This window comes from Hibiscus syriacus, unplaced genomic scaffold, assembly GCF_006381635.1.
Source record: "Hibiscus syriacus cultivar Baekdansim isolate YM2019G1 unplaced genomic scaffold, ASM638163v2 tig00117048_pilon, whole genome shotgun sequence".
NCBI classification, from domain to species: Eukaryota; Viridiplantae; Streptophyta; class Magnoliopsida; order Malvales; family Malvaceae; genus Hibiscus; species Hibiscus syriacus.
Genome location: NW_024063538.1, coordinates 1,794,971 through 1,801,958, shown reverse-complemented (window position 1 = coordinate 1,801,958; position 6,988 = coordinate 1,794,971). Strand labels below are relative to the sequence as shown.

General features: G+C 35.6%; 1 pseudogene; it reads left to right on the top strand.

The window, feature by feature from the left end:
* The first annotated feature begins 1,891 nt into the window (after window positions 1-1,891).
* Window positions 1,892-6,773, top strand: LOC120197350 (annotated as a pseudogene).
* Window positions 6,774-6,988: the final 215 nt, after the last annotated feature.

Below are 6,988 nucleotides of genomic sequence, written 5' to 3'. Positions count from 1 at the left end.
GATGAATGAAGCCAGGTCAAGGGAAGTTGTGCAGTTTCTTGTTTGATATAAACAGAATCAGGAGGAGAATAAACTTTTATGCCAAGTCAAAGACAATAATTTTTTTTTTGAGAGAGAAGATATACTAATATTCATGGATAAGGGAGAGAGGGTTGAAGAGGGAAATTGAGAGAGAAAATGGAAGAGGAAAAAAAAAATCAAAGCCGGACGTCGCATAGAAAACGAACATTCAATGGTTCTTTGGGATGTGCTTGGATTATTCTTGAGGTTGGTTTTGAAGTTAACTAACGGCTAACAAGGTTAATAATAACCCACTTTACTTTCTACTAATTACATGGATTAACTTGCATGACAAAATCGATTTAAGTAAACCACTGCTACAACTCAATTATTGTACTTTTTAGACTACTTTAACACTTAACATGTAACAGTAACAATAGTATTTTCTAGACATCTTTTTTCTCTATCAAAGATTGTCCTAGGCTTCTGGTACTCAAAAGATCAACGTACATAAATATATATGGTAAGCTTAAATTTTTTAAAATGAAAAAAAGTACAGGTTAGCTTAAGGTTCACAGGATATTATCTCCTCTACAATTTCAACCTTTTTGCACTCATTCATTATCATGGTAATGTATAGTTATATTATACAGGGATTTAGATATCATTTTTTCAAGTAGTAAATATGATTTTTTTTAAATGATTAAAGTTTCGGTGTCTAGCTTGGTTTATATTTGTGTTAATACATACGTACGACACATAATGTGTACGACATTTCTTTTACCCTAAAATAATTATATATTTTGAGACGATTTTCATCTATGGAGAGATTTATAGAAACAATCCTCATTTATTTATGATTCAACATGGCATAATAATTATTTTAAATTATTCTTATTATATTTATTTAATTATCACTTTGGGGTGTTCCAAAAGAGTCGGTCATATTCAGCGTGTTGTGATAGAACGGCCGAATTCTTTTAAGCTAAACGTTAATCTACTGCCTGAAATATGATAAAATCATATTTATTGAAGTATACTAGTATCATCATTACTTTCAACTATTAACTCGATGATATATATTTGGAGTACTAACTCGACATCATGTACAAACATAACAATATAATTATGCTGCTAAACAAATAAATCCATGTTCGAATTTGTCTCTAAATTCAATGATCGTTTAATAATAACATTTCAAACACTATGGTTAATATATATATTTTTAATATTTTAGTAATTTAAATTATATTTTTAGTATTTCTGTATAGTTTAAATTTAAAATTTTAAATATTTTTTCTGAAAAATTAAATAAGCCATTGAACTTTTTTAAAAAAATCAAATAAACTCTTGAACTTAAAAAAAAATTTGGCCTACGAATTCGATCAAAAAACCAATTTAGTCCATCAACATCATCACTAATCATTATGAACTGTCACATCAACACCGTAGACTGTCACATTGATATCGTAACGTAACGGTCAACGGCAAAAATTGTTGGTCAAAATATCACAATAAATTTGTTTTCTAAATTTAAGAGTCGCATTGAGTACAAAAATATTTCAAGAATCATTGAAATTATTTTTTAATATTACAAAAAGTCTCATATGCCTTTTTGCCTTTATATTTTGCTGATGGATGAAGTTACCGGCAATAGAAAACTGATATGATGGACCTACACAAGAGTTATGTGCTAACTGAATCCAAATTTGTATGGTTCACAATCATTAATGTCCAAGATCTGAAGTTTACGAGGTTCATGAATTTTATTAAAAGTTCCATTGAACAAGATGAGTTGACGAGGTTCTGAAGTTATGGGTGAGTGCAAGTTTAAAAAGACAGATTCAATAGGAGATAAGATGAGTCAATTGAACAAGTTTTCAAAGCCAAGATGTCTTTGAAAAACTCTTTGAAAAACATCGAGAAGAAAATAACCAAAAAGGTCGATGACATGGATGAGATCGAAGCTATAACCAATGAAGATGTGAAAGAAGTGATAGTAAAGATCATACAAACAATGATGTAAGCTCATCACCAAGAAATCGAGGAAGATCAAGCGGCAGAGGTAGATTGATTCACTTGAAAGTACAATGCTTTGCTTCATCATTACGATCCTTTATAGAGATTGTAAGTGACTACTGACTATTAAAATAGTCATAACCATTCATTATATCTTTTCAACTAAATGATTATATTTATTCATTATAAATAGGTTTGTCCATTAATCATAATGAATAGTCAAATACTTTCATCTTAGTACTAGATGAAAAGTTGCAATTCTTCATAAAAAATTAAGTTTAAATTAATTATTCAAAAATTGAGTCTTTACACTGCATAGAGTTTATGGCTGTTAACCTTTGTTTATTGTTTGTGTTAATATAATTTTCAGTTATGTATGTTTGTCTTGTCCATAGATTCTGGAAATCCTGTAGGTGTTTCTACAGGTAAAAAAGCCATCAACTGTTGCTATGCTGTTTTGGTTTCAGTTCAATCAGTATTGGTACCTGATATTCGATAATAAATTGAATATTGTTTTATACAATATCAATTTTGACCATAGCATTAACAGCTAACCGATTGTGGAAATGTTTACGCGGAATCCAGTGAAGGCTTACATGAGAGACTCAGTTTGCCTAGCGTTGGTCCTACATGTAAATATAATTCAGTCATCTCGTTCAAATACAGAAGCATTCTACATCTAATGTTGAATTTTCATTGGTGACATTCAACACTCGTGGATCATGTTTTTGCTCCTTTTATTTTCAACTCAAGTGGGTTAATAGTAGCGAAACTTAATTTTGGAAAATGTGTGCTATATGCAGCCTTCCTATAGCATAGTATTAAATTATGTCGCAACGCAGTGTAACGGCTGTATCGTAAGGTTTTCAAGGTCACCTTTTTCTGGTGGTGGCTCAATTGCCGAAAGGCTTTCTGAGCACTGATGGTATAGAGTCATGTGATTTTAAAAATTCTGAGTACATTTGCGCTTTGATCTCCTAAAATCAGATGCTTCTTCTAACAAGTTAAGCACTTTACTTCATTGGTTTTCTCAGGATTTAAATTGACCCGAAAGTCGTTTTGCATGAAGATATTATTTTATGATACGAAGCTCTATAACTCTGCATACTGTCAAGAATACCATCAAATATTTAGGAGATAAACGCCTCCATTTATTACTGTCTCCATTTCAACAGAAAAGAGGAAGAAAATGCATGGTCTGTCTCCAGTAGGAACTTCTATCGACCACAAATTCAAAACTCAGAGCTAATTGAAAATACTGAAGCGCAGACAGAATGATCTGTCTGATGCTGAAACAGTAGCTAGATCGTTGCTCAGGTAGGCCACCAGTATTTTGCTTCTTTGCCTCCTAATTCTGGCTACCTTTTTTATGATGTTAACTCATCTTGAGTTGTCATTGCAGTAACTCACCTTGAGTTGTCATTGCAGTGTTCTGTTTCTTTATCTGATATGTCCAAAGCTAATTAAAAGCAATCTACAGTGCTGCAAGAATTAGAATAACATCTACAGTATTACCATTGACAACTACAAATGGTAAAGAAAAAAAATTGTGTAAACGGTTGGGTCAGGAATCCCAACCTTGCAGCTCTCCCAACTGCAGCAAGAGAAGCAGCAACAACAACAAATGGTTGGATCAGGAATTGGTTCTGCTTACGTTCAAGGTCCAGGCAGGTCACAATAGTTTCTCAGGGCAGTTTCATCACAGACCCCACCTAGTAAGCCTGGATGGGATTTAAGTTCATCAGCAACATTAGAATCCGGCGGGCTTAGTCAGAAACCACCAGTTTTTATCAGTGACTTTAGTGGCTAAGCATGAGCAAAGTTATGTACTAATATCTAGGACCAAGTATTTGATGTACTGATGACAACAAATGACATGGTATCTCATGTTTCATTCAGAATGTGCCATCATTCATTTTCCAAAGTAGGTTATGTTACATGATTCAACTTCATGCAGTAACTAAGCCATAAATTGTTTTGGTGATTGATTTGGGATACTAGCTTTCATGGATGGTAGTAGAGTGCTTAGCGTTGGTACACCTCAAGTCTCAAAGACTGAGTGATTTTAGTGCTCAAGTAAAGCTTTAACCTCTTCGCACACCTTGAACATAAAAAGTGGTAAAAGAAAATCAAACAAAGCACCCAATAATATATGAAAAAGCAATTCTGAGTTATCAACACCCAGATTATTTTCCCTGTGGATTGAACCATTAGAAGAGAATTAGTCTAGATTCATTTGGATCACTATGATGTAAAAGTGACGATAACGTTAATGAAGATTAGTGAAGATCTGTGCTATCATTGTAATTTTGTTCGCAGCCTCCAATGGGGCCTCAAAATAAAGATCATGACCCCACCAACTTTTGCATAAGCAAGCAGCTTCCTCACTTTAATCATTATGACAGAAACTATGCACTTAATTTCAACTATAAAGAAACAGAGAAAGATGTATAATGATTTTGGGGGTGATGAAAAGCACCAACCAACTAAACTTCCCTTCATTGGCTTAGGGTCCAAATCTCGTAAAAAGCAGAGATGCCAGCAATGTCCTTTTGCTCAACTAAGGAAGTTTCTAGTAGAGCTTCGTGTTGCCTGCCATTAAAACCAGTTGATTCCTTAACTGCATCATGGAGGAGTAGAACATTTCAAAGTCTATGTCGTCATCTCTCCTTTATTTATTTATTTATTTATTTATTTATTTCCATGGTATGCTACTTTGTTAAGCTAACCAACTATCCTTTACCCCCTTAATCGTTGGAGGGGTTTGTGGAGCATGTAGGAGTGTCTTGGGAGATGGAAAAAGAATTATTTTCAAAAAAGGAAGGGTTAAACAAAGTAAACAAGTGCCTTTTTTTGTTGCCTGTTGAAATATTTTCCTAGTTGATTAAAATGATGTATGTACATTAGGGATAAAGGGTCATTGGGAGATGTGCAAAAGGCAGAAGAAATATCGAAAATGAGAAAACTAACCAAAGTAAATGGGATGTCATTTCTACCTTCATTCCACCAAACAAAGTAATCAACCACTAGGTGTGCCCTACTTAAACTCATGAGATGACCCAACTCCATATATTCAGGGATATCTCAATCTTCCCTTCATCCTTGTAAAAATGGTTTCAACTTCTCCAAAGGTGAGTTAGCTAGTTTCTCCTGCCCACTGGCTAATACTATCTTTTATTGACATTTGAATCTAACAGGAAGTTCAATCCACGGAAATGGGCCCAAGGATCCTATTCGGCAAGCCAAATGGTGGTACTCAACTTTCACACTGTTACGGCCATGATAGGTGCAGGTGTCCTCAGCTTGCCCTATGCCATGGCCTACTAGGATGGTATGCAAAGCCGAACTCAAACTCAGTCTACAATAAATCCCAGCTTATCTGTTTTAGAAAGTTGGAAAACTCTGTCTGATTTTGTGTTTTCTGATGTTAGGGGTCCAGGAACAATGGTTCTGGTGTTATCCTGGTGCATGACCTGAATACAATGTGGCATGATACAACTGCATGAGTGTCCCTGGAACTCGATTGATCGATACATTGACCTCGGGCGATATGCTTTGGACCAAAACTCGGAGGATGGTAGTATTGCCTCAGCAGCTGATTGTTCAAGTTGGATGTGACATTGTGTACATGGTTACCGGAGGGAAGTGCCTTAGGAAGTTCATGGAGATTGCTTGTACCAGCTGCACACAGCTCAGGCAGTCCTACTGGATCGTGATATTTGGTGCATCCATTTTTCCTCTCTCAGCTACCCAATTTCATTCAGTTGCTTCTGTTCATTAGCTGCGGCGGTCATGTCTCTGAGTTATTCAACCATAGCCTGGGCAGGTCCTTGAGTCATGGCCGATCAAAGATGTGAACTATGGATACAAGAACAGTCAACTGACTTGATGTTTCGAGTGTTCAACGCACTGGTCAATCTCGTTTGCATTTGCGGGCCATGCAGTTGCCCTTGAATTCAGGCCACAATGCCGTCAACTCTGGAAGGCCTTCGAAAATACCAATGTGGAAAGGTGCAGTTGGAGCGTATTTCATAAATGCTATATGCTACTTCCCCGTAGCCATGATAGGATACTGGGCATTCGGTCAAGATGTTGATGATAATGTACTTATGGCACTCAAGAGACCTGCATGCTCATCGCCTCGGCAAACTTGATGGTGGTTGTTCATGTCATTGGAAGCTACCAGGTGTTTGCTATGCCCGTGTTTGACTTGCTGGAGAATATGATGGTCAAAAGGCTCAACTTCCCACCAGGGATTGCTCTCAGGCTCATACTCGATGTTCGTAGGAGTCACTTTCCCTTTCTTTGGAGATCTTCTGGGTTTTTTTGGTGGATTTGGTTTCGCCCCCACTTCATATTTTGTAAGCAACAGACTGATTTCCCTTCAATTTGCTAAAACCGCCTTACTACTAATCTATCATCAATTACAGCTTCCCTGTATAATGTGGTTGGTGATCAAGAAACCAAAAAGATTCAGCTTCAATTGGTTCATCAATTGGGTAAGAGTGTTAAAACAGGAGCTTACGTATATTTCAGGGCTCATAATAATGTCTGTTTTCCCCTATATTTCAGAGCTGCATAGTCATAGGAGTGTTCATTATGTTGGCATCAACAATTGGTGGATTAAGGAATATCGTCGCAGATGCTTCAACATACAGTTTTTATACATGAAATTCACCGTGTTGTTTCACAGGTAATCCACGGCCAGATAATTACTTTTCCGTAGAGACTTACTCAGTTTCCTACCGATTAAAGTGGTTATAAATCTAAATGTCTATTCACCAATTTTTCATTTGAATGTGAACAAGGAAACTGGCTGAAGAAAATGTAACACCTAAGCCCGTCTAATAATTTTCTGATTTTCGATGATCGTAATTTACTTTTGGATACTCAAATTAGGTCTTTTAAGTTTAAAATAACTCTATAAATTAGATTTTTATCTTAATTTCTATGATTAAGTACTAAATTG